General features: G+C 43.4%; 1 protein-coding gene and 1 long non-coding RNA gene across 4 annotated transcripts in view; one reads left to right on the plus strand and one right to left on the minus strand.

Annotated features, from left to right (window-relative positions):
• CBFA2T2 (CBFA2/RUNX1 partner transcriptional co-repressor 2) overlaps positions 1-18,887 on the plus strand; it is a 91,810-nt gene that overhangs the window by 36,853 nt on the left and 36,070 nt on the right. The gene's annotated exons all lie outside the window — the stretch shown is intronic.
• LOC120380583 lies at positions 372-10,099 on the minus strand. Its single transcript, XR_005587817.1, has 5 exons — positions 9,931-10,099; positions 9,416-9,511; positions 7,887-7,982; positions 4,981-5,274; positions 372-552 (listed from the first exon to the last, which is right to left on the minus strand). It is a non-coding gene; the product is annotated as an uncharacterized LOC120380583 (long non-coding RNA).

Genomic DNA, 18,887 nt, shown 5'->3' on the forward strand with positions numbered 1-18,887 from the left:
TACCAGGGGCCTTGAAGTGCAGGGGAGAGATGGTCCTGTAGTTAAAGTACGGAACTAGGAGTCGGACTTGAGTTCCATTGTTGGATCTGTTAGATATTTTCTGTGTGACCAGGGGCGTGTAATTTCTTTGTGCCTCGCTTGCATCGACTCTAAGACCAGACGGAAGCATTGTGAACTTCTAGTCTGACCTGTATACACAGGTTATAGACTTTTTTTCCTCATAAACTGGATTTCCACATGTGTAAAACTGTCATCATCCGCTCAGTATTAAGAGTCTTAACTCATTGTGTTCTTAGAGCACTTTACAAACCAAGTAATTAACATTGTTCTTAACAGCTTTGGGCAGTGGCAGTTTAAAACCTATCCTGAGTTTTTAAAACAATGCTTAATGAGTTTCATTGTTCTGAGTCCTCTGCTCAGATGCAGCATTTCCTCCTTTCTTGGTTGTGGCAGTGTCTCTATTGCAATTCAGGTCAGGTGGGTGGACTTTCGGACAGAAGAATATTGTTAGCGGCTGGAACTCTTCAGTGTCACTGTTACTCTTCAGTTACTCTGCATGACGAAAAGCCAAAAATCTATCAGTCAGCCCATAAATCAGATGACTTCCTTCCAGTTCGGCCATGGAACTTAAATAGCCATCCATGTATTGACAGCTGTCTGTTATTTAACTAAATCTAAACGAGGATGGAAAGGGAGTGTGCAGAGAATGCTGCTGCTTTGAAAGAACTCAAACCTGTTGCAGTGCTGCAAGCTGTGAATGTTTAAAGACCTCGTATTACTTACCATGCTGGAGGAGCGGGAAGGGAGGATGGGGTGGGGGATGTTATTGTGAGGGTAACAGATGTGCCCTATGCTGTTGACGCGTGCCGGCTCTGTTCCTTTGCTCTTAACACCAGGTGCAGCTATTGTTCTGGCTGGTCTCTATTCATCCAGCCTCGTCTGTTACTCTGCTCTTTCTAGCTCATTGTTTCTGAAGAAAATTAGCATTAAAAACCCATCTGAAACCCCCATGTCCCTCAACTGCAGGTGACTGTTATTGGCTCCAGCTGCCACCCTTGCGCTTGATTACTTCCATATGGGGTTGTGGTAAGAAGTAATATCCACTTACTGATCTGTCCCCCCCCCCCCCCCTGTACTTTATTACTCACAAAGAACAATACCCTGAAATCTATTAGACCCCCCAATAGGCTCCACATTCTACTCAGTATTAGGATGGTGATGAACATTTTACAAGTGAAGCTAATTATTTCCCCCCACCCCCTTCTCTTCCTTCCTCCCTCTCCTCCTCTGTAAAAGTGAAATAACTAAGGGCCAATGGGTAGTAAATTAAATCTCTGAAATATCCAGAGATGAGGCGTCTTGCTAACAGGAAAATTCTGCTAGTTTTTGGATGATCTTTAATGGAAACTATTTAGCCATCATCTTTTATATCCTGTTGTGCCACACCTATGAACCAGATGAGCAAATCACATTTCAGGGAACCACAAGAGAATAGATGCTGCTATTTTTACAAGTTGATTGTTAATTTCATAAGTTTAGACAGACGAAGGGAGGGGCGGCGGAGACAGTTTAAAAAAAATGTGGATGATCTAGTTGTTAGGAGCAGAGCACGCCTCGTTTTTTAATACAATACATCTCAAGAATGGTATGTTTTGATTTTGTTTTAAATCTAAACCATTTAATGTGTGTTTTTTACTGTAAAACATAGCACTTCGGAGCTTCCTGTTTCTCCTTGTGACCCCAGGTTAAATGTGCTTAGATTATAAAGGGGGAAAAAACATTTCTGTCAGCCCTGCACCTCAGCCTAGGATCTGAAATCAAGCTGCATTCTTTCTGGCTTGTGCATCATCATCACCAGGAAAAAACCTTTCTCTGTTACACCTGGGCAGCCCTGTTGAGCACCTATCCTATTTATTATGATGCTTGAACCAGATGAGAATCAAACTCTCTCACTTTTCCTCCCATAGCTGTGTTGACCTTGCAGAATTAATAGGAATCAAAACAAAACCTTTTGTTGTCACTAAAGTCAGCCAGTAAAACTGTGAGGGAGGAGATGTATGGAATAAAAGGGTAATTTTTTTTGGTTTACATTGTCCCTTTTTAGAGTAGAACTGAACCTTGAAAGGCATTAAGGAAGCTAGAGCAGTGTCAGTACAGATAACCATGGCCAGTGCTATAATTCCATGTGGGACAAAGCAACTTTTATACTTTTGAACAAGGATTAGGAAACTACTTTCATAGAGAACTGGATGAAAGGATAATGCAAGATTTCGAATATACTTAAGTAGTTTTCCAGATGGAAATACATCCACTTGAACTGTGGCATTGTAATTCACTGGGTTCTGAAGAGGTTACTTCTGGGTGACCTACTAATTTCAGTTGCCCTGTTCTCCAGAGCACTGAGCGGTGGAGCTGTCACATACACACCCCTGCACCTTGGGTAGCAGGCTGCTGTGGGGAAGATTGACACCAGTCATTGAATGGCTCAAACACAGACACACTTTCCATGTGGTGCTGACTGAAGGAGGAAGCCTATTAGGCTCATGTAAACCCCAGCCATTATATATTATGAGACCAATTTTCAAAAGACCTTGTCTAAATCGCACATACAAATCCTGCATTTTCACACACACAGTGGCACTTAGCCGCCACTTACCTGTGTGCAACTAAATGCTCGTTATGCAATTTAGGTGACCACTTATGAAAACTGGGCAATTTGTGCTATGAACACACATTCTGCCGCTATATTAAGGTAACAGAGTGGGCTGGTGGTTAACAGCTGACTGGGAGAGGGGCTCCTGTGTTCTATTCCTGGCTCTGCCACTGATTTGTGTGACCTTGGGAAAGCTAACCTGTCAAGTGCTGTGTTTACCTCTCCTGTAAAATGCTGATAAGACTTCCCTACCTCCGAGGGATGTTGGAATTCCTGGTTTTATTCCCCACTGGTGTCCAGCAGCCTAAACAACTGGTTATCCTTCTCCATAGCACTTGGAGGGAGGTCAGACCTTTGCAGTGCAGGGGCTAGAGACTGTCCCTCTGGAGAATAGCCCAGCATTCTCTGCCTCAAAAGAAGCCCGAGCAGCAGATTAGAGTCTTTTAAACAAGTTTTTCTTTCTTTCTTTCTTGATAAATTAACTTTATCCTCAGCTTGGCCCCCTACCAAATTCTGACATTGGAACCAAATTCAGTGGGCGCTGAGCTTTCTGGGGCACTGTGGCTGTTGTTTCCCTCCCCTGCCTTCCTGTCAGAATGGGCAAAATGGCGAAGCAAGGGAAGAGGGCTGGGCAGGGTTGAGATGGAAAAGCTCTGGCATGCAGGGGATGGGGCAGGTAGATCTCTCTGTGGTGCTTTAAGAGGAACAGGTCCAACCCCACAGTTGGTGTTCAGGCCAGACAAGTTTCTAGCTGTAGAAGCTGCCATCCAGCTCAGACGCTTTTCTGCTCCCCAGCTCTTCTCAAGAGATTTAGCAGTGTAACAGCAGGCAGCAGTGGTGCCTTTTGCCAGTTCAGGAGACGGTGCAGCTAACATCTCAGTTCCCAGCAGCAGCTGCAGTGGGGGAGGGTTGCAAAGCAGTTCCCCACTGGGGCTTCTGCTCTCTCTAGTGGGCTTTGCAGAGGAGTAGCCTCATGGAATCAATTCTTCCTTTAGGGTTTCAAGTCTCCTGCCAGGGGCAAGTGGGCTGCTCCAGCCCTTCCACCTTAGTTTAAATGCTTGGCCCCTCTCTCCGTTACAGTCAGCTACACATTCCCCAGGAGGTAATGAAGACGGTCTCTCTTTCTCTTGGGTGGCAGCAATGCATGGGTGCTGGAACAATGAGTGCTGGGGGTGCTGCAGCAGCCCCTGGCTTGAAGTGGTTTCCATTATATACAGAGTTTACAGTTTAGTTCAATGGCTCTCAGCACCCCCACTATACAAATTGTTCCAGCACTCCTGCAGCAATGTATGTGACATCCTATCCCACATGCCCTTATTTCCAGCTAGTGCAACTTGCTATCATTCCTTTGCCTTTCCCTGCAGTGGATACCTGTGGGTCTCTGTCAAACCACTTAAATATTCACATGTGGGAGGAAACCAGCCAACCTGCTCTGGTTTCCACTATGAGCAAACCGCCTCCAAAGACTGAACTTGGTTGCCTTAGAGCCCCTAAAATGCTTGTCTAAAGTTAAATTCCTCTGTTTGACTCAATGAAGCACTCACTGGTAAAGAGAAACCGGAAGTCAAGGAGGACTCCCATTAACACAAGTCAAAAAAATCCAGACGTTCTAAGAAACGTCATAGAGCTTCCTAACCTTCCATCTTCTCTTAAGACATAGGAAAGCTGTCCAGATCTGATCAGGAGGACGGAGCTCTGAATAGACTATTCCCCTCACCCCCAGTTGTTTGAGGCGAGGTTCAGCAAGTTCCTGCCTATGCTTGGGATCCAACCTCCATTGGCAGAGGATCCAGAACAGAGTGGTAGGGCTGGCCAAGTCACCAGAAGTGCTTTCTTTCCAAATCCAAGGAGATTTGCATTTCCCTCTATCGCTTGCTGGATGATCTTATCAAAGCAGTAGGATAATGCCCAGCTAAGGTAAAGGGGCTGGATAGACTGTTCTTTTTGATGAAAAAAATGAGAGAATTTGTTACTACTGCAGCATCTGCCTTCAGAATTGTATGTGATCAATGCTACAGTGATCCCTATGGAAGGGGTGATTTCTGCCCAAGGAACCACCAGATAAGAGAATAGACTCATCTGATGAAATTATGAGGCCTCAGAATCAGCCCTTAAGGCAGGGGGGAGGGATAGCTCAGTGGTTTGAGCATTGGCCTGCTAAACCCAGGGTTGTGAGTTCAATCCTTAAGGGGGCCACTTACGGATCTGGGGCAAAAATTGGTCCTGCTAGTGAAGGCAGGGGGCTGGACTCAACAACCCTTCAAGGTCCCTTCTAGTTCTAGGAGATTGGTATATATCCAATTATTATTAAAATTTATCACACATACCTGCTTCTCCAGGGCCATTCTATCATTGGCAGATGAGCTGAGAAGTGCAGTTCCTTAAAAGGATAGGAAATGGCCCGTGATCCTCCAGAAGACATCTCTGACAGTTTTGTTTGTCACAGATTGTTCCTTGGATTTTGAGATTTGCTGTCTAATCCAGGGCCTCAAAAATTGTATGATAAAGATGTCTCTGTCTCTGGAAGGTGGGAATACAGGCCGAGCATTTCAGTGTTGTACACAGTTGGTTTTGCATTTATGATGGGGCAGCTTCTTTGGAGTTTGACAGTAGTAGATGCTCTGCAAGGGAGGATTGGATCGGCATAGATAAATTGGAGGTTAGAAAATGAGTCAGAAACATGTGAGGTTGGTAAATATCCCCAGTAGCTTTCTTCAGACTTGTATTAAACCTACGAAGTCAAATCCCAAATTTAAGGGGTTTCTTCTCCCCAATTAATTGATCAGGCCATATGGTGTTTACTGAAAGTGCCTGTGATATGGAAGGAGCCTACCTACTATATCACTCTCTTTCAAAAGAAGCTGCTTTACCTAATGTCTCTATCCTGAAACCTGCAGGTTCTTTTCAGCAGCAGATGAGCTGGGGATTATTCCAGTGACCTTCTCCCTGCTGTTGGTATAACCTTCTGATTCTGCTGCTATGGTGCTGCTTAATCTTATGTGCATTTAGCAATCTCCCCTGTCTTTCACCAGTATAACTAATGTGTCTTTTTTTCTCCCAGGGACTCTACCCAGGTCACTGTCTTACACTCCCCTATAAAAAAATTACTGGCTTAAGGTCCTTGGGATGAGAAGGTTGGAGCAGTATCTCTGTTTTCTGAAAATTACTAATTACTGTCATTAGTAAAATAGATCACCTCTTCAGGGGGAAGTGTGTGCACCAGGAAATAGTAACACCCTGACTTTTTTTTTTTTAAATGTATTGTAAAAAGCTGTTATCAAAGACGGCACATGGAAAGAATTTTCACATGACTTCTGAAGAGAGATTAATTAGTAATGGAGAGGAAGGAGGGAGGAAATCAGGCAACTGTTTTTCTACTCGAACTTTGCATTTAAGGGAATGGAAAAGTGGCAAAGTAATCCCTAAATAAGCAGGAGGCACCAAGGACTGAAAGTGTCCAGAATTGGGACAGTGGCCTTGGTGTCCATTTATGAGTTGGCCCTGGCCTAGAAAATTAACTTCTAGTCCCTTTAATATAATTGTTGGGCTTGAATGTAGCTTGTAATGAGTTCTCACTTGTCTTGCCAGTATATAAATTAATAATACGGTGACACCTTACTCGAGTCTGTTTGATGTAAATTCACTGCTCATGGCATAGTTATGAGAGATTGAGCTAATATGATTCTTTCCTCCTCCCCTCTGGGCCCCCTCCCTCCCACTCCCACAGTTTGTGCTCCAGCATCAAAGCTTCTAGAATCAAAATCCATGCGTAGGTCACCAAAAAGCTGCCACATTAGCGTGCTTATTACTTAATGTGTAGTATGCCTGAACTGTGGCTCTTCTCTGAAGAGTGTTGCTGAAAATAGCAGCAGGAGGCAGTGTGTTATCGCAGTGGTTTCTAGAGCAAGTGTTCTCCGTTGACAAGGTTTGCAAGTGTTGTCTGGGGGTGTGTCTTCACTACCAAGGTTAAAGCTGCGGCAGCGCTTTAATGTGGCTGTGTAGTCGTGGCTGTAAAACCCCACCCCCACGAGGGGAGTAGCTACCAATCCTGGGAGCCCAGCTACCAGTGCTGGTACACCGTCTACACTGCCACTTTACAGCGCTGAAACTTGCATCGCTCAGGGGGATGTTTTTTCACGCCCTTGAGCGAGAAAGTTTCAGTGCTGTAAAGTGGCAATGTAGACAAGGCCTAAGTTTTGAGAGTTGAGCTGGGTTATCTCCACTTTGCACACAGTCACCAGTAATAAAGCTGCTGAGGGTTAAATGATCTCTTCAGCAACACCCAAGCAAGCCTGTTGTCTTCTAATTTATGCCCTCAGTGGCACTTGTGCAGTCCCAGTCCCTTCAGTAAGTTTGCACAGATGTAACTCATTGGAATTTAATAAATAATTTTGTTGATAGACACAAGAAGGAACAGAATCTGTGGCTTGTTCAGTCTGAGCTGGGATGGGTCTTTGGGTAAAAGGAGTAAAATCAAGTAGTTAGAATCTGCTCAAGTTCCTTTTGAAAAGTAATACCTTAAGCCAGGGGTCGGCAACCTTTCAGAAGTGGTGTGCCGAGTCTTCATTTATTCACTCTAATTTAAGGTTTTGTGTGCCAGTAATACATTTTAACGTTTTTAGAAGGTCTCTTTCTATAAATCTATAATATATAACTAAATGATTGTTGTATGTAAAGTAAATAAGGTTTAAAAAATGTTTAAGAAGCTTCATTTAAAATTAAATTAAAATGCAGAGCCCCCCAGACCAGTGGCCAGGACCTGGGCAGTGTGAGTGCCACTGAAAATCAGCTCGCGTGCCTACTTTGGCACACGTATCATAGGTTGCCTACCCCTGCCTTAAGCCAATGTCAGGTGTGTTGTGAGAAAGAAACTAATCTTGAAGGGGTACCCCCCACAGAGGTGGCTGTTTTTTTAGTGGAGATGGATCGAGTGAAGTAAGGCCTGTTTGTATGGCTTGTAATTCTGTACCACACTTAGACTCAAGTCTTTTAAAATACACATACTACTCAACAAACAAAATCTAAAGAATGTTATCCTCAAATTTAGCCTCCCTGTGAATATCAAGAGGACTCTCCATCTCTATCCAAAGTACCAGTAGTCAGCATAATTCATGAGTTTATTAATCTGTTTTTCTTTAGGGTCTCTTTCTTGTCATTGTAGTTACTATCTCATGTGCAAATCTAATTTGCCTAATTGCCTGGTGAATGTAATTGAAAGGCACTCTGCACTTACTTGATTGTGGAAAGTCTCACTGGGCTCACACACAGATAGGACTCTGCCTCTGCTGAGAGGAAATCTATAGGCACCGCTTGGTAGACTGTGCTGTGGCTGGAGAAGGAAATGTCATTTGAAACACACTTGGCTTTTACACGTGTGGTTGCAGTTTTTGAAAACACACTTTCTGATTCTGATTTCTCTAATGCTAAAGCTGAAACCTTCCTTTGCTGGCGCGTGGGAGCCAGTCAGGGCTGGTGTATTTAAGTGCATAGCACCATTCCAGTGACTCCTGAGAGGGAATGGCATCTGTTAGCTATGCTACATTGTAGACAAGGCACTTCCAGTTTTTAAAAAACAAATGCAGTGACCAATGCTATTCATTGTGTTAGCAAGCTACATTCATGAAGCTACCATAGCAGCTTAACATGCATTAAGATACACTAGACCAGATTCTTTAGGCTGCCAAGTTCACTTTGCATCAGTCACACAGCACTAAATGAACTTAAAGCATCCAGTGGCTGCCCCTGGATAATTCCCTCCCATCGAGGAATATTAGGTAGGCAGCAGTTATGAGGCCCAGAGTGTACAAGGCACTCTCTCCAAAGAGAACTAAAATGAATTATGACTAGATTAGTCTGCCTTGGATACATGAGTAAATTGACAGGGTAGCAAGTGTGGGGCTAAAGAAAGTAGCACAAATGGAATGTAATTAATGGTTACAACAGCCAAGCCACAGTTGGTTATGATGTGAGGGACACTAATATGTCACTTAGTGTTGGATTCTGATGCCTGGACCTTATAGGAAATTGTGGCTATTAGAAGTGGAAAAGACCTACTGCGCCATCACTAGAACTAGATCTGTCAGGGTCATGACTGACAATGTGGCCTGCATGTTCTATATCAATTGGCAGGGAAGACTGAGACCCCCTTTCTCTGCGTCGAAGTGATAAGGTTATGGAACTGGTGCATAAAACATTGCATAGGAGCAATGTATCTTCCAGGCAGACAAACTGTTTGACGGCCAATGATCTCAGCAGGTATTTTTCCCCAAGACTACATATGGGAACTGAACCCCCATGTCCTGGTCAGCATTTTTTAGATTTGGGGATTTCCAGTAGTGGATGTCTTTGCAACTGCTACGAACTAAAAAGGCCAACTGTTTTGTTCAATGGGCGGTTTAGGTCCCAGTTCCCCTTCCTACTCCCTTGGACGGGGAAGCTGTTTTATGTGTATTCCCCCAGTGCCTTTGATCCTAGAGTGGTGAACAAAATCAGCCAGGAGCAGAATCATTCTAATAACCCCAATGTGGTCGAGGCAAGCGTGGTTTCCTTATTTGTTGCACGTAGCTCTTTGTCCACCGATAAATCTTCCAGTCACTTCTTAAATCCTCTCTCAGGATGCCGGTCAATTGGTACATCCCAATTTAAGTGTTCTTTGCCTCAAGACCTGGCTCCTCAATGATTCGCAGAATACAGTCTTCCTGTTCCGCAGACATATAGCACTTGTTCTTAAAGAGTAGGAAAGATTCTTCCAGAAATACTTACCTTTAGAAGTGGAGAAGATTTAGTCACTGGTGTGAACTCCAAGACACTGTCCCACAGTCTGCCCCACTTCAGCTCGTTCTGGAATATCCGGTGCAGCTAAAGAAAACATGGCTGTCACTTAATTCTCTCAAGGTTCCTCTGGCAGCCATAACAGCATTTCATACCACCTATTGAGGGGTTCTCCCTGTTTGCTGCATCTACTGGGTTCATGAAAGGTCTGGGAAATTTCTTTCCACCAGTGCAAGTGCCTATCCCTGTTTGGGACCTTAATCTGGTTCTCAAAAGTCTCATGAAAACTCCCTTTGAACTGATGGTAACCTGCTCCTTATTGAATTTATCTGTGAACAACAGCCTTCCTAGTGGCTATTAGCTCAGCCTGCAGAGGCAGAGTGATCAGCACTTTAATGGTGGACGCTCCTTTCAATTGTTTTACAAAGGATAAGATTTCCTTATATCTGCATCCCCAGTTCCTTTCTAAAGTGTCTTCTAAGTTTCATGTGAATCGGATGATTTACCTGGTAGTTTTTGTTCAGAAACCACCAAGTCCAGTGTGCAGATTGCACTCCATACTCTAGATGTCAGAAGGATGTTATCTTTCTGTCTACGTAGGATTAAACCATTTCATAAATCCCCTACACGGTTTGTTCCATTTGCAGACAGATCAAAAGGCTCTGCTATTTCTACCCAGAGGCTATCAAAATGGATTTCTGGATGTATTACAACTTGTATGGTCAACATCCCCTGCAGCTGTGAGGTCACAGTGTACATCTGAAGATCTACTTAAAAATGCCCTAGTTGCTGAGATTTGCAGAGTTGCTACATGGTCTTCGGTATGTGCCTTCTCCAAATACTATGCTTTAGATGACGATGCCTCCAGATCTGATGTGGCAGTTGACAGTGCAGTTCTTTCCTCTGTAATGGACTCAACTCTGAAGCTCCCCCCTCTTGATGGGCTACTGCTCGGGAGTCACCTGACGTGGAGCACCATAGGGTGCTACTTGAAGAAGAAAGAGAGATTACTCACCCTGTGCAGTAACTAGTTCTTCGAGAGGTGTGTCCCTGTGGGTGCTCCATTACCCATCCTGCTTCTCTTCTGCTTCGGAGTTTCCTTCTGAGACTCAGCAGTGGAGAAGGAACTGATGGCAGTTCACCTGCGCAGCCTGGTATAGTGGCAGCATGGGGCACGAGGATATCCACGGCGCATGCGTGGGCTGAACAGACACTGCTAATGAAAATCTCCTATTGAAAGTGCATGCGGACGGGGAGGAGGAGTCACGTGTTTCTGAAATGGAACATCCATCGGGATGCATTTTGAAGAACTACATTTACTGCACTGGGTGAATAACCTCCTTTTTTCCTGGTCTTTATCCTGCATTCAGGGAAATAGGATTGCCTCTTGGCCCTGCCTTCTGTTTTGAGGGAAACTTCAATATTAATTTTCATTCCTGGGGACACTGCACATGGTGGTTTGTTTGTTTGTTTGTTTTGTTCTGGTCATTCTTTTATTGATTGTCTTTGTGTTAGTGGTGTGACTCTGCTGGTTCTTGTTTGGCAAACCTGATCTTGGCTTGTACCTGATTTTTCATCCAAGCCAGCAGTTATGACTTATCAATTCCTGGACTTTTATTTAATGAAACCTGACTTCTTCAGGGCTTCTGTGCTTGTTATCTGAGAGTTTTGATAAGAGTGTACTTCTGGGGTGGCACCCTTGGTTCCATCTTGCTAGTAGGAATCCTCCAGATGGTCCTATATTTATTCATCTTCTGTGTTCAGGTAACTAACTGATTTTTCTTTTCAATGCTCCCTGCTCCTCTTTTTAATGATTAAGACAGTGCTATTCATGACGCTGTTTAATAATTATTCATGACACTTGGGCTATTGATGGGGACATTTCCAGCCATACATTTGACACTATTTTATCTGCAGTCTGTTCAGGGCTGCCCAGAGGATTCAGGAGGCCTGGGGAAAAGCAACTTCAGGGGCCCCTTCCATAAAAATAAAAAATTGCAATACTAGAGAATACTATATTCTCGTGGGGGCCCCTGCAGGGCCCGGGGCCTGGGGCAAATTGCCCCACTTGCGCCCCCCCTCTGGGCAGCCCTGAGTCTGTTCTGCTCCTTGTTCCTGGGTTACCTGTTTTGGTGATTGACACTCATTGGCTACACTTGTGTCTTTTGTCACTGGGGATTAGGACTCATCCCTCATAACCTTGTTTGTCCTCAGGGATCTGTGCACTCGACATCTCCCTCGTTGTTGGAGGTAATCCAGGCTTGCTTGAGGTCTGGCTGCTTTTCAGCAATGTTTTCAGCTTAGTTGATAATGACTGCTTGGGTTCTACCAAGCAGCAGGGATTTTTAAATTTTTGTTTGAATACTCTGATTTCTAATATCCTTTCCATGTTTTCTATTGAGGTTAAAGTTTCTTCTTTCAGGCCTTTTGGTGGTTTGCTAGAGGGCCTGTATGATGAATTTGCTGCATCTGTTCTTAAAAGAAAGAGGAAATATTTTCTTCTCTAATAATTTTCAGGTTGTTTTCCTCTTGTCTTATATTTTTTACCTTCTTTGGTCTCCAAGGAAGATTGTGTCTATTGCTGAGGTCAGACAATAACACTCTGCAGTATGTAAAACCATACATGCAGCTCTAGTTTGTCTTTCGTCCAACCTGGATGGTTCAAGGACTAAGAATTTGGCCAAGGCTGGAAGATGGAAAAATCTAGCTATGGCAAAATGGACATGCTGCTGGCAGGTTAGGAAGAATCACCTCAAGGCTATGATATGGGGGTAAAGGGTGCCTGGTTCCATTACTAATGGGGTTTTTAATCCACTTTTTGTGAAGGAAGCTTGTGGTTTGGATTTACTCTTGAACTCTACAGCTACTCCTGGATTCTCTTGGAGGCAACAGGGGCCAAAAAAGTCTTTGTATCTGGTGTGAGAGTTTCTCAGATGTGGCCCTTACCACAATTATCCACACCTTGGTGACCTCTAGACTGTTACTGCAAAATGCTTTGCTTGGGGCCACCTAGAAGACACAGCTTATGCAGAGCCATGTCTCACTGTGTCAGTAGCTGGGAGTACCTCATGGCTGTGCCAGCTCCTGTGCCTGTTGAGTGAAATCCAGAATAGGCAGAGTGATAAAGCCCTGCGTGGGTACTGGCTGTCTGAGAATCATCTCTGTGTGAATGAACACAGCCAAGATCAGATGGGGGCATTTAAGGTAAGGGTGCATAGAGTTGAATGGTGCAGGGCATTCTTAGGAGAGAGCCCCCGATGATCTGGCAAATCATCTGAATACCTCAGAATGCTTTATAAACATTAAAGAATTGGGCCTCTTTCATGCACATACACAAGCTAGATACTTTATTAACTCAGTGTCACAGATGAGGAAACAGGTGTGGTGACTTGCCCAAAGTCACACAGCAGGTCTGCAAGGCAATGTTGGGGCCAGGCACAGGAGCCAGATGTTCTGACATCTAGCCATTATCTTCAGCCATCACTGGCTTCATTTTAAACTTAATTTCTGAGAATCCTAAAAGTTCTTGAAAGGAAGATTTGCAGTGCGGTCTGAGCCATATGTACAGACCACACACTACCACACATGCATTATGGGGAACAGTGAGTCTAGAGTGGCCTTCCTCCTTCGATTTAGAAATAGGTTCCTCTCCTGGGGCCACGCCTCTCAGGTACCCAAGCTGTCTGGTACTCAAGTTTCTTTGCTGGGGTGTCTGCAGTCCGTTCTGGATCATCCTTCCAGTGCTACAGGGTTCAGCAAAGCCTAGTCCTGTTTGAAGCTGGCTTGTGCAGCTTCTCTCTCCCGGTTTCCCTCAGTAGCCCCTCTGTGAATCTCCTCACTCCAAGAAGGATGCCATAGAGAGACATCCTTTCCCCTCCTTGACCTTACTCCATCCCTACCGGGGCCCTCTGGTGGAGACAAGCAGGTTACATGAGGGAAGCTCCCTAGATACCTCTGCTCCCTGATGTGTACAGATGCCATCCAGAGGTTGGAATGAGGCGACAATCAGCGGGAAACCCAGGCTGCATAACTATTCGTGCTGTTAAATAAACCACAGTGGCTCTGGAGCAAAGAGCTAATGCTCTCTGTTCTGAACTGGAGCAGCATCTGCTGGCATGGGGCTTTGTCTCTATAGTCTGTCAGCTCTTATAAAACTAGAGTTGAGAGAGGACACTGGCTGGAAAAATTCCCTTCATTCCTCACAGCTTCTTTTTCCTGCCAAATTCAAGAACTAGGGAATAAAACAATGGCTGGCGAGAATGAAGGGTGAGCAACTCAGTAGTCTGACAGCTAAGAACATCCCATCATAAAGTTCTGCGGCCCTCATGGGAGCAGGCTTCGAGTCAAGCACCACAGAAAGAAGTCCACAGTGCCAGGTGAAAATTGGTTTGACAAATGTGTGAGCTGTTTTATTCTGTTTACAGAGCCAGTTAAGGCTGGGGCTAGCTGGGTATTTGTAAAAGACATTTTGCTTCCATGGAAAAATCCAGGAAGAGGTTGACCTGCAGATGTTCGTCCTTGCTTTTTGCTGCAGCCCTGTACGGAGGAGGGCGGATGCGTCTTTAGTAAGTATTGATGCAGCATTGTAGCAGTGATTGTATTGTTCAGTGGTGAATTCTCTTCAGCTCAGTCGATTAGAAACATAACGAATGCACCACAAGGTCACTATTCCCAGTGCCGCAGAAATGCTTTTCAAAGCCTCCCATCATTGAACTAGTCAGATAAAGAATGACTAAAAAAAAATTTGAAAGGTGGATGAGACTGGGAAGAGAAAGTGTTTCAGACTGGGTTAAATGGAGCCCAATTTGGTGCTCATTTGGGATTTTTAAGGGGTTGTGTTAGTTTGTTTTTAATTGCGCCACTTGTTAGACTTTGGTGTGTTACCTTTTAAAAATATCTCCACAGCTTAAGTCTTTAAGTCTCTTCCATGGTAAACACTGCAGAAAAGCAGGGCAACAGTCAGTGTCCTCCAGGAATATTCCCCATTAAACATATTTTAGCAGTTAGACCTGAAATCTGACCTACTTTAAGCATGTAGCCTCACCAGGAATGCCCACTAGCTTCTAAATATTGTTTTATTTCAAACGTGCTAGTGTGATTAAGAAACTAAAAGGAACATCATTACCATGGCCCCAATTTTGCAGCATGATTCACTAACATGGGCCTGTGCAACTGCACAGAGTCCTGCTGACTTTAGTGGACTCCCCATAGACCCACAGGTCTGCTCCATCAGGCCCTGATCCTCCATTGTGATCTTTGTTTTGATCTTTACTATGAGCCTGATCCAAAACCCACCGAAGTCAGTGGAAAAACTCCCAACTGCATTGTGCTTTGGATCAGGCCCCTTTCCTGACTTTTAAGAACACCACATGTTCACTGCTGCTTCAGAGCTAATTGGGACTAGGCCTGCAGGATGAAATGCTGTTCCCAACACTGCGCTGGCAACTTTTTATTGCTGTAGCAGCAACAGTAGAATTTAACAGACTGGAGCTTGCCTTTCTTCATGGAAGCGGGAGAGAAGTGAGGATGTTTATTAAAAGGGACAAGATCAGACTTCAAGATGTCAAGCGTTTAACAGGAATTAAAAAATGCTAAATAAAAATAAACACTAGATACTGTCCCCCAAAAACACTGTGAAGGTAGAAAACGCTGCCAGTAGCTAGAGTTTTTCACCCATACACTTGCACATATATCTGCACCAAAGCCATGATCTACTACAGAAAATTACCTTTACAGAAACTAAAGTTATTGCTTTATACACTGCTTTAACTGCAAGCAGGGCAAAAAATCTCCCACAGAAATCATAATTCTTAGGGAAGCGGTAAACAGCTGCGTGTCCTTCCACCTAACCTTTGGCTTTTTGATACGACAAATGAAATGTCCTTACTAGCACCTCAGCAAATCCTTACATGGATTTTGTTTAAATTAGTTGTGATGAATGGAAATTTGAAAAAAAAAAAATCAGATGTGGCTTCTGAATCTGTCATTTTTAAAAACGATTTGTCATGCTCCTGATTAGTCTTAGAGACAAACAAGCAGGATAATAGTATGCTGTTTAACAGGTGACGTTCTCTGGAAAAGGCACTCAAGATAAAAGCTGGTTAAAGCTAGTGAGCGACTGACCATCTTTTGTTTTGTTTCAGAAACTCAGTTACTAAATAGAAAACAAGTTTTAAATTAGTACCTCCAAAACCAGAGAATAACATTGAGGAACTCCAGGGTACTAGGAGCCAGAATGGTTGTGACTTACTCAAGACCACACAGAGCCAGCAGGAAGTCAAGGGGACTACTCATGCTTAAGTACTTTGCTGAAATGGGGCCTAAATGAACAGATTCTGTCCACGTTACATAGTATTTAAAGTAGGGCTGGATTTACATAGGTATTTAAGGTGCCTAAATATGGTGCAAATACTTTGCAAATGTGGCCCCATACGCTTTAAAATAGCCTTGGCAGAGATTTAAGGAATGAAACGGTAAGTGCAGCAGAGACTTGGATGGTAATATTTCGAAGGAATTACTTTCCCAAAGTGTGTCTGAATGGCATCGCCTGTGCACCATCTCCGTATTTATCACGCCAAGGAACTCAAGGGAGAGTTTCTACATTTGTAACTTGGCATGTAGTAGAAACACATTTGCTGGATTGTGCAGTGAATAATTTCAGAACATTTGGAAGCTTAACTGCTTAAAAGTAACTTTTTTTTTTAAGTGGGATGATCGGGCTTCCTCCACACATCTCTCAAATTAGCACATACAGTGAAGGTGTGTATAGACCACAAATAGGGTGATTATCACAATGTTAATATTCATATGAAGTTTTTGCTTCTGTTGTACACAATGTTTCATGTAAACGTTACCACTGGACTCTGTTTTCCATGTACTGTTTTTATGTGCATACACTTCACATACATACATGCAGGGAAATTACCCTGAAATCGTCTTTGATTCAGTGTTGGTGATGGCTCAACAATAGAAACTGCTGCTCTTAGTGTTCTTAGGTTGTATCCCAGCTTTACTTGTTATGTCTGGTCTCCGTTGGACTTGAAGTCATTAATCTTCCTCATGTTTTCGCCAGTAAGGCAAATACAAGACAGATGTCCACATCTGGAAGGTTAGTTCCAGCCATCATTATTGCACTCAAATAGTTTAAATTATAGTAAGATTATTTGGACAGCAATGAAGCAAGAGGAAATTTTTAAGAACTCTGAATATGTTATTTTGGTATCCATTAAAAATGTTTAGCAGCTGGAATTTTTCATTCGAAATGCTGTTAACCTAGTGAATAAATATTGCAGAGGATTAAATATCTGTGTTACATTAGAAATGGATTTTCAACTTATTTTGTACCCCTGTCTGCAGTGGTAAACAAACGAAATGTTACCAAAATGTTTATAACTAATTCAACTAATTAGCGAGGATCTTTTGCTTTGCTTGACCATGGTTGGCTATCCAAGGTCTGGGCGTTATATTTCTGGTTACAGTATTGGACAGCTAGATCGTGATGGTGAATGAGGTTTTGCTTTTTGTGGAAGGAAGCAAATTTCTCTGGCGAAGTTCAGAGGTATTTCATCATTCTGTCACTGCAGAATGCCAGGCGCAAAGTCTAGACAGGTTTATTGGCTACTTTTAACAGTTCAGAAAGGGAAAAGATGGACTCCTGAGGGAATAACTGCACTAACTTTATTCTTGCACTTCTCAGTGTAAGTTGTGTCTACAGGGTATATTTTCATAACAGAAAAGTTTATCAGGATGTGCATTAGGTTCCTCTTGATTCCCACTTCAATTGCATTGTGCGACAGATGGCCAAAGGTCACATGCCTACAGCTGAGGGAGAAGAGCCCCAGTAACTGTCTAGTGCACACTTTGACAGAGCAGGCAGTATTGCTCACTAACCCTCATTTTTCTCCAAAACTCGTGGAGTCTCATGCAAGGTGTCCTGCTGTGGAAAATACTGCGTAGCAGAAGAACAAGCGGAAATTATTTTTTCTAACCCCTGCCTTTATTTTACAAATGGTCCCTGAATGTTCTGGAGCCCTTCTCCCTTTCCCTGGGCCCAGCAGTCCTTTTTATTATAAAATCTAAATGGTGACCATTGAAGAGCTCTTCATTTGGCATTTCCAATACAAAGTGAGTATAAGGGCTCCGGAACTATGAACTGCTGCTTCTAGGGCAGCTTGGCATTTTGGGGTCAGGACAGTTTAAAATGTGACCTGCTTTCCCTCCCTTCAGCTGCCTCCCTTCAGTTCTTCCACCGCCTCCCCTAGGCCACTCTGTTAAGTTCTCCCCCACACCGCATACCCCATTTAATATAATGGATGACAATGGGGGTTTCGTTCTGCAGTGATTCCATCCGAGCCATGTCCCATTGAGAGCTGGTACGTAACTGTAGAATGATCAAAAACCCAGTCAGCTTCTGTCAGTGTGTCCAGCCATGTTCCCTCATGTCTATTAGGGACTAGGCTGAGACTACTAAATATATTTCAGTTGGACTCCAGGTGAAAGTCAAAGCTGTTAACTGTTTTGCCATCTAGCTCCATAATAAGTCTGTTGAATGAGCAGAAAGAAACTGTATACCAAGCGATGCTCCTCAGACCTTTTTAGAGAATCAGTCCGCTATGATGCAAATTAGTCATCAGCAAACTTCTGTTGGCAGAGATTCATTTGTGCCTATGAAATTAGATAAGTGATTTCTTGCATACTCTGGCTATGTATTTAGAGATTCTCAATTATCTGGACCCAAGCTACGTGTGTCATTAGGTTGTGGACCAAATTTTTGTGGCAGTTTCATCTGCTAAGCACTAAATTTGCTGTGGGTCTGTAAACCAGAACTGAGCCATAGACTCTGTGTAATCTTGAGCCAGTTGCATGTCATGGCTGGTACTGCACTGTTTATGCAGGAGGAAAGGAAGATCCAGTTGAAATGATAATGCTGAAATTAAATATGTGACAACAAAATAGGAAGAATTGCTATAAAACTCAGCAAATGCTGATAACTTTATACTGCCAAACACATTAATAGGTTTTCATAAAAATCACTGACGGATAAGACAGAGAAGGCTCAGCAATCAGCCTTAAAGAAAAGAAATTATTAATCTTATTTTCCTTATTAACTGCTTTCTTGACTGGTTGCAAATGATAACATGTTCTGCTATTTCAATTTCTTATAGCTGAGTTCCACATAACTGAGCTTGAAAGTGAAACAGCTGTGTGTGGGAGATGGAGAGATGGCAATGGAGATGCATGCATTTATTTTTGATTTGTGAAATGCCTATCCCAAACTCTAGGGGCTTAGTCCTGCAAGGTGCTAAGCACTGCTGTGAGGTGCTGAGTCCCCTCCACTTCCACAGCATCTTGCAGGATCAAAGCCTCTGGTGCTTTGTAAACTGAAATATACAATAAAGAAATGGATTGATCACATTCAGTGAAGTACCCAGGCAGGAACCTTATACCCACCCATCACAATAGG

Source organism: Mauremys reevesii, linkage group 13, assembly GCF_016161935.1.
Source record: "Mauremys reevesii isolate NIE-2019 linkage group 13, ASM1616193v1, whole genome shotgun sequence".
Taxonomy (NCBI): Eukaryota; Metazoa; Chordata; order Testudines; family Geoemydidae; genus Mauremys; species Mauremys reevesii.